Source organism: Triticum aestivum, chromosome 7B (genome assembly GCF_018294505.1).
Source record: "Triticum aestivum cultivar Chinese Spring chromosome 7B, IWGSC CS RefSeq v2.1, whole genome shotgun sequence".
Taxonomy (NCBI): Eukaryota; Viridiplantae; Streptophyta; class Magnoliopsida; order Poales; family Poaceae; genus Triticum; species Triticum aestivum.
In genome coordinates this window covers 16927263-16936177 of record NC_057813.1, presented here as the reverse complement: position 1 = coordinate 16936177, position 8915 = coordinate 16927263, and positions in this window count along the sequence as shown.

The following is an 8915-nucleotide window of genomic DNA, read 5'->3' as shown; positions in this document are numbered from 1 at the left end:
AGAGGAAGTGGGGAAGGAATACGACCCTCTCATGGGGCCTGGGGGTGGGGATGAGCTGCCCCTTGTCGGGCAGCCGGTGCGCGATGTCGCTGGACAGATATCCGGCGCTGCGCAGTCTTTCGATGTGCCCCTTCGTGACGGAGGAGACCATCCACTTGCCTCCCGCTCCGGACATGACTGGAGAAGGTTGAGACGAGATGTGCGAACTTGGGCGCTGGAGCTCGAGTGCGCGGAGATGGATAAGCAAAGGAGGAAGAAGGCGTAGGTAAAAAGGTGGATCCTTATCCCCTTATATATGGGCGGACGAAGACTATGCGTCCCCACCAGCCTGGTAAAACTCGCTTATCTCCCAAGCGCCACCATCAATGGCGCGGTTGGGTTACCCACGTCCGTATTGATGAGAATCCCGGAATAAGGGGGAACACGATCTCTGCTTCGACAAGACGTGCCAAGGAAACCGCTTTGCTAAACGCGCTGAGGTGGTATAGTAAAAATCGATTCATGTAAAGGCTTGGTAGTGGTGTGACGACATACCACCAAATACGTCAGCAGATTGAACTTGTGTGCATATTATTCTCTCTATGGTGGGATGTGGAATTTATTTTGCAGAGCCGGACACTATCCTGGTGTTCACGATCTTCTATGAATTATTCGGAGGAGGAACCCGCCTTGCAATGCTGAACAATATGCGCGCCGGACTCATCGTCATTGAAGCCTGGTTCAGGGGCTACTGAGGGAGTCCTGGATTAGGGGGTGTCCGGACAGCCGGACTATCATCGTCAGCCGGACTCCAAGACTATGAAGATACAAGATTGAAGACTTTGTCCCGTGTCCAGATGGGACTTTCCTTGGCGTGGAAGGCAAGCTTGGCGATACGGATATGTAGATCTCCTACCATTGTAACCGACTCTGTGTAACCCTAGCCCTCTCCGGTGTCTATATAAACCGGAGGGTTTTAGTCCGTAGGACACACAACCATTACAACAATCATACCATAGGCTAGCTTCTAGGGTTTAGCCTCCTTGGTCTCGTGGTAGATCCACTCTTGTACTACACATATCATCAATATCAATCAAGCAGGAGTAGGGTTTTACCTCAATCAAGAGGGCCCGAACCTGGGTAAAAACATCGTGTCCCTTGTCTCCTGTTACCATCCGCCTAGACGCACAGTTCGGGACCCCTACCCGAGATCCGCCAGTTTTGACACCGACATTGGTGCTTTCATTGAGAGTTCCTCTGTGTCGTCACCGATAGGCTTGATGGCTTCTTCAATCAATAACAACGCTGTCCAGGGTGAGACTTTTCTCCCCGGACATATCTTTGTGTTCGGCGGCTTCGCACTGCGGGCCAATTCACTTGGCCATCTGGAGCAGATCGAAAGCTACGCCCCTGGCCATCAGGTCAGGTTTGGAAGCCTAAACTTCACGGCTGACATCCGCGGGGACTTGATCTTCGATGGAGTCGAGCCACAGCCGAGCATGCCGCACTGTCGCGATGGGCACGATCTAGCTCTGCCGCCGGACAGTGCCCTGGAGGCCGCACATGAATCCGCTCTGACCCATAGTTCGGAGCCGATCTCGTAGATCGAGGACGGGTGGCTGGACACCGCCTCGGGGGCTGCAACTTTGTCGGGGCTGGACGCGTATCCGTGGCCTCGAACACCTATGGGGCACTCGGAGGCCCCTTCTGGTTCGGCAAGGGAGCGGGGACCGTGCACAGAGCAGATCGAGGTCGAGCGTGCGGGGGAGACGGGCTATTTTTACCCAGCTTCGGGGCTCTCTGGAGAGATAAGACCCCTACTGCTACCTTTTTGTGTGTTATTTGATCTTGCTCGAGCGAGCGAGCGTGAGCTGTGGGTATCGAATGGACCGAACCCCTTCTACGTGCGCATGGGCCTCCCTTTTATACTCTGAAGGGGGGATCCACAGGTGGCAGCATAGGAAGAGGGGGTAGAGAGGTAAAATCGCAGGTAGGTGCAACAGTGCACAACAGTGTCCCTACCTAACTCTGACGGCAGGGGACAAGGGCATTAAATGCCCGTCCGGTCGCTCCAACAGTGCAGGAGGAGTGACCGTTAAGTGCGCCTCCGGTTGCCACGATGGCGCCTCTATCAGCTTCGTTTGCCACCTCGCTCCGTATGGCTGCGTAGTGCCTCGCCACGTGCCCTTGGAATGGCCTAGTGACGACGCGTCACTGGGTGTGCTGGAGACGGGTGGCAGCCTTGCCGCGGCAAGTGCCTTGCCGCGGCCCTTTTGTTGTGCCGGCAAGCTTGCCGGCCGCTGGGCCTTGCCGGAGCGCGCGGGGCGCCGTGGCAAGTCTTCTGGTGATGCCTAGTTTGGCCTTCCCGGCAAGCTCCTCTTGCCGGGGCCTTTGTTCTTCGGGTTAGTACTTTGTTCTTGAATGGCAGTAATAAAGGGGCGGTGGAGGGCCTTGGCGGGCGCCCGACAAGCCTCGCCGTGGAGTGCTGCGACTGCCCGTGCACAAGTTCGGGGTACTAATGTACCCCCTACTTTAGTACACCGACAGGAGCCCCCGGGCCTGGGCCATACACGGTGCCGAGCGTCGTTGGGTCAGGCCCAAAACAGTGCACGGGCATGCGCGGCCTGGGTCCGCACAGAATCGGGCTCCGCGCCCACCGCGCTCCCCCGCAACGGCACGCGTCGATTGCGGCGTCGTGGGAGACGTGGGTGGCGCGTGCGCCCTTTAAGGCATCCACCCCCGTGATCGTGGTGCAGGGTGAGGTCATTTCACCCGTTGCTCCAGCCCCGCTTTTTCGCCACGCGGCCCTCATGCATGGGGGTCGTGGGCGGCTAAGGTGGGAGACCGAGCCGTCACGGGCGAAGATGGCGAGTCGGCCCCGCTCCTCTGCTCTTCTCGCTTCCTGATTGGTTGAGCAGGGCGGCCGAGCCCCCCCACCCCGCCCTTTAAAGGGAACGGAAGGGGAGCACAATAGTCTCGCACTTCCTCTTCTTCCTTCATCTTTAGCTTCCGTTTCTCTTCCTCCCATCTGCCATGGAGGGAGGGAACCCTGGTCCTTCAACGGTGGCAGCGAGGGTCGCCTCCAGGCAGCGCGCCTCTCCCTACCCCGCACCTGCGGCGGCGGAGCCGGCCACGAGGGGGAGAGGGAGGGGGCGAGGCCACGGACGGGGCCGAGGACGTGGTCGAGGGGCTCAGGGGAGAGGCGGCCGGGGCGATGCGCCTCCCCCGTCTCCGCCGGCGGCTCCTTTCCTCGAGGCGGTCCACATTGGAGACGATCCCTGGGAGTTCTTCATCAAGCTGCGCCGAGCGCCTCGTCGCCGCCTCCGGCTGCCGGCCCCGTTCGCGAGCGCGATGGAACCGGATCCGCCCGAGATGATGGAGTTGCGCATGAGGGGTTGCGGGATCAGCGGCACTCGAGTGAGTGTCGTGTCCCCAGCCCCCGGCGTGATGTACTTCGACCGAGGGTGGAAGACGTTCGCCCGCATCCACAGCTTGACGGCGGGGTTTACCCTCCATTTTAAGTTAATGGAGGGCGACCTTCTCGCCGTCAAGGTCTTCGGGGACTCCGGCACCCGGGCGAGATGCTGTGTGGACAGCTCCTCCGATAGCGAAGGCCCCTCCTCGAGCGAGAGTGATGAGGAGGGGAGCGACAGCGACGACGACGGGGATGGCGGGTCCGACTAGGCATCGGACGCTGCCTCGCGCGCCACCGGCGACCCCATCATCCGGGTCGCCGGCCTTCTGAACTCCCCGGGGCCGTCTCCCTGGGCGGCTGGCGTAGGGAGGCTGCGGAAGAGGAAGAGGGGTGGTGGCAAGGCCGTCAAGTCGGAGTACGAGGGCGAGGAGCCCTCGACAGCGTGCTGACGTTCCACCACCCCGTCTTCAAGCTCTGCCTCCGGCGCCTCCGTCTCCGCCAAGCTCCTGGCCGGCCCCCGGGAAGTTCTCTTGGTGTCTTCTGGCGCCCGTAGCTCTCCTAGGCGCCCCTTTTGCCCTCCCCGGCAAGCTTCTCTTGCCGGGGCCTCCTTGACCTACCTCCTGAACAGAGAAACAGGAGGGGGATTACGGGCATCTTATCTTTTAATTTGTAAGCCTTCAGGCTTTAGTAGTATTTAAAATCTGTAATCCTCTCTATCATGTTTTTCATCCTCTTATGGACTTGTACTACACTAGGGTGTTTTTAATGAAAAGAGGGGAACGCTTGCCTGACTGAGTCCTTTACTTGGTTTCGTGCCTTGTATTCTCCCATCGTACGCTTCCAGGGGACTTGCCGGAGCGAACACACTTGCTGAGTGCGGGACATCAGCAGCCCGCTGGCGGTGTTGCTTCCGGCAAGCAACCTTGTTGGGCCAGTTGCAGCGCACTTGTGTTTGTTGAGCGGACTCGGAAACAAAACAAGGGCGCAACTGGGCCACGACTCGGCTCCTCCGCGTGTGGGTTTTACAAGACACGCTCGTTTAAAGACGCAGTCCCGCCTTCCCCGGTCCATAAGAGGATGCATGACGAGGAATGAAAAACTTATCTGACTCCACGGCCCCCCCGGCGGCATTGGCTTGTCGGGGAGAAACCTTGGCCTTCGCAGCCTCTGGAAATTCTGGCGCCGCCAAAATCCAGGTGCTGGTGTGCCTTCTTTTGCCTTAGTCGCCGACGCTGCGGCCGCCGGGGGCCCTAGCCCGTCGCGAAGGGACTTTGGCACTTGCAGCCCCCAGCGAGGCTGGCTCGCCGGGGCCGGTGCGCCCTTCTGGCTTCTCCTTGTTACTGTAATTACAGCCATGAAAACAGCTGAAATAGTACTGTAATAAGTTCTTTATCAATATTTCATTTTATGTGCGATTTTGCAAAACGATGCCATGCTTTACCCTTCGTATGTTTATACTCTACGCTGCTAGGGAACTTGCCGGCGCTAACACACTTGCTGAGTACGGGACGTCAGCAGCCCACTGGCGGTGTTGTTTCCGGCAAGCAACCTTCCCAGGCCAGTTGCAGTGCACTTGAATCGTTGAGCGGACTCGGAAACAAATCAAGGACGCAACTCAGCCGTGAGTTGGCTCTTCTGCGCACAAGTTTCTCATACGAAGGGCACCTTATGGCATCGCTTGATATGTTACGTCCTCTACTTTGTTATATCCTTTGTGCGCTTTTACCCTACGCTTCTAGGGAACTTGCCGGCGTTAACACACTTGCTGAGTACGGGACATCAGCAGCCCGCTGGCGGTGTTGTTTCCGGCAAGCAACCTTCTCGGGCTAGTTGCAGTGCACTTGTATTGTTGAGCGGACTCGGAAACAAAGCAAGGACGCAACTAAACCACGAGTTGGCTCCTCCGCGCATGGGTTTTGCGTACAAAGGACGAACGTATGAGGACCATAACATAAAAACATGGAACTAAGAAGTGTTCTGTACAAAAACTCGGACGACTTAGCTTTTCCGTCTTCAACAATCCGTCGAGGCCGTGCTCCTTCCCTGATCCTTCCCCCTTGTATGTTTTCGTCCTTACGCTTTCGGGGAACCCACCGGTGCAAACACGCTTGCTGAGCGCAGGGCATTAGCAGCCCGCTGGCGGTGTTGCCTCCGGCGGGAGTAACTCGTCGGGCTGGTTGCGGCGTGCTTTTATCGTCGAGCGGACTCAAAACGGGTCAACGGCGCAACCTAACCACGATTCGACCCTTCTGCACTCGGGTTCTTCATACAAGGTATGGATCTTCAGGGAGCACAACTCAAAAGTTTGAAGCTTGGCAACTTTCTTTGCCCTACTGACCGGCAGAGCTCAATGGCGCGTCCTCGACAGCAGCGTGGCGCTCCGGGGAGATGCGCTTGCCGGAGTGAGCACCAGAGCCGTCCTTGCCGGGCTCAGCCTTTGGTTGATCTGCTTTCGCCTTCTCGCACTTGCCGGTGGAGCTCGATGGCGCGTCCCCGACGGCAGCGCAGCGCTCCGGGGAGATGCGCTTGCCGGAGTAAGCACCAGAGCTGTCCTTGCCGGACTTGGCTTTCTTCTTCCTCCGGGGAGCTTCAGCGGCAAGTGGTTCACGCTCTGCTGCAGCAGCTGCTTCCCGGTAGATCTTGTCGGCGCAGATGAGTGCATCCTTCTTGTCGCCTTGGACAGAAATGACACTCATCGGGCCGGGCATCTTGAGCACATTGTATGCGTGGTGAGAGGCCGCCATGAACTTGGCGAGTGCGGGTCGGCCGAGTATCCCGTTGTAAGGTAAGGGGATATCAGCCACGTCGAATGTGACCCTCTCAGTCCTGAAGTTCAGCTCACTGCCGAATGTCACCGGCAATGTGATCTTTCCCTTGGGCTGGCTCCTTCCCGGATTTATTCCTTGAAAGGTGCCAGTCTCTTCAAGCTCGTTGTCAGGGATCTGGAGCTTCTTGAGTACTGCGGAGGAAATCAGGTTCAGGCCGGCCCCGCCGTCAACCAGCATCTTCGTGACCTTGAGGTTGCGGATTGTTGGTGAAACCAACATCGGCAAGCACCCGACCGCAGTGATGCGATCAGGGTGGTCCTCAATGTCAAAGATGATGGGCGTGCTGGACCACTTCAGAGGCTTGCGCGCCTCGACGGACGGCTCTGCTGCGTTCACTTCCCGCACCCATTGCTTGAGTTGGCGGTGCGAGGTGTGCAGAGAGGCGCCGCCGTCGACGCACAATACCTCCGTTGCCTTCTAAAATTCCTGGTCATCAGTCTCATCTTCCTCCATCTCATCATCTTCTTCTTCATCTTCGTCCTTGTCGCGGCCGCGGGGAGGCCTGTCTCTTGCCGCGTTTTGGTCTTGCCGCGGTTCCCTCCCCGGGCGGGAAGCTTCTTGCCGGATCCTCCGCCACCTCCCTGGGCTCTCTCCTTATCGCGGCGCTCGTATTCAGCTTTTTGCAGTTCCGCCATCTACTCCACTTTCTTGCAGGTTTGGAGATCATGGCCCTTGGTGCGGTGGATCTTGCAATACCGCTTGCCGGAGCTATCTGGCTTGTCGGCGGCTACCACAGCCTCGCCGGAATCGTCGGTCTTGGCCTTGTCGGAGCCGCCTCCGTTGCCGGAATGCTCAACAGCTAGTACATCCTTAGCTTTCCTCTTCCTATTGTTCCGCCTCCGGTTCTTCCTTGCCGGGGCGGCATCCTCACTGTCAGATCCTTCTGCTCCGGCAACCTCTCCGGGGATCTTCCTCCCCTCCTCAGCCCGTGCACACTTGTCGGCCAGAGCGTAGAGCTCGCTGACATCTCTAATTTTACACATCGCCATCTCCTCCCTCATCCTACGGTTACGCACGTTCTGATGGAACGCGCTAATAACCGCGGCAGGGTGGACGTCTGGGATGTTGCGCTGCACCTGGCTGAATCTTTGTATATACTTGCGCAGGGGCTCCCCCTCCTTCTGGACGAGCAAGTGGAGGTCACTTTCCTGGCCATGAGGCTTGTGGCCACCCGTGAAGGCGCCGACAAACTGATGACACAGGTCCGCCCATGAAGAGATGGAGCCGTCCGTCAAGTGCATGAGCCAAGATCTGACGTTAGGCTTGAGTACCAGCGGGAAGTAGTTGGCGAGGATCTTCTCGTCGCGCCCTCCGGCAGCCTGCACCGTGATGGTGTAGATGCTGAGGAACTCCGACGGGTGTATCCTGCCGTCGTACTTCTCGGGTACATCTGGCTTGAAGTTCTTGGTTTTGGGCCACTGGACTTGCCGCAGCTCGCGGGTGAACGCAGGGCAACCTGCCGCGTACAGCAAGTCGCCTGGTTCCCCAGGTACATGCATATCGACAGTGGGCCCAGCGCGCTGGTCAGATTGACGTCGCGTTTCTCTCCAGCTCTCGATGCGAGTGCGAGCGTCTTCGTGTTGCCGTTCTTGGAGAACGTGGCGCTGATCATGGCGAGTTCGCGGGTCCGACGACACGGTGGAGTCGGCGTCAAGGTTGGTCCGGCGAACCGGCGATCTTGGCCTTTGGGGCTGGGAGCGCACGGAAGCGGCACCCCCAGCGGTCCTGTCGGCGCCGGCCTACGCCGGGGCGTCTTGCCGGGCCCTCGACGCGTTCGGTCGCCGGGGCTTGTCGCCGTTGGCGAAGCCGATGAGGCTGTGTATGGCCATCCTCCAGTCGTCGATCTTGTGTGGCGCCGGAGGGAAATCTAGAAGTAGCTGGGCTCGGGCCAGCGCTTCCTCTGCTGTCGTGGGTGGCGGCGGCGACGAGCGGCGCGAGGAGCGGGATGTGCTCGGACTCCCAACCGGATTGGGAGGAGCAACACCTCGTCCAGGCGACCGCACCTCACTCGCGCCAGCATGCGGGCGTGCATGCTGACCTCGAACGTCCCGCGACCCACCAGCTTGGCCTTGCTCCAACGCGAGCACGGTGCTAGGAGCACCGGGGCGTTGTTGACCTTGTACTTCTTGGGAAGGGCGCGGCGTCTGCACCGTCGCCGACGCTTGCGGGGCCTTGTTCTTGGATCTGGTGATGACACGAGACCCACCGGCGGCACCCGCTCCTCCGCCGGCGTCCACTTCACCGCCTGCTTGCTCCGGCGGTGGTGGTGGGATTGATGTAGACGGAGCGGCCACCTCCGAAGGTTTCTTCTTCGGTGGCATGTTGACGATGACGCTGATGTAGCACGCGTGGAGACCGGATCAGATGCTCACAATCTCGACGCTCCCCTACCTGGCGCGCCAAAGATGTCGGGGCTGGACGCGTATCCATGGCCTCGAACACCTATGGGGCACTCGGGGGCCCCTTCTGGTTCGGCAAGGGAGCGGGGACCGTGCGCAGAGCAGATCGAGGTCGAGCGTGCGGGGGAGACAGGCGATTTTTACCCAGCTTCGGGGCTCTCCGGAGAGATAAGACCCCTACTGCTGCCTTTTTGTGTGTTATTTGATCTTGCTCGAGCGAGCGAGTGTGAGCTGTGGGTATCGAATGGACCGAACCCCTTCTACGTGCGCATGGGCCTCCCTTTTATACTCTGA